The following is a 232-nucleotide window of genomic DNA, read 5'->3' on the forward strand; positions in this document are numbered from 1 at the left end:
CAACGACAATAATACCAACCACCCAAGGAAAAAAAAATAACGAAAGAATATCGCCCGAGTAATCAAAACAGAAACGAGAGTGACATAAACAAACAAAATAAAGTCTGCAGAAGATAACAAGCCAAAGAAACAGGTAATGCAAACAAAGACTTGCTCAAGACACACGCTACTGCAATATCTCCAGGCAGCCTTCAATACTCCCAACGCCAACCTAGAGTAAAAGAAGGGAAGG

This window comes from Penaeus monodon, chromosome 25 (genome assembly GCF_015228065.2).
Source record: "Penaeus monodon isolate SGIC_2016 chromosome 25, NSTDA_Pmon_1, whole genome shotgun sequence".
Lineage (NCBI taxonomy): Eukaryota > Metazoa > Arthropoda > Malacostraca > Decapoda > Penaeidae > Penaeus > Penaeus monodon.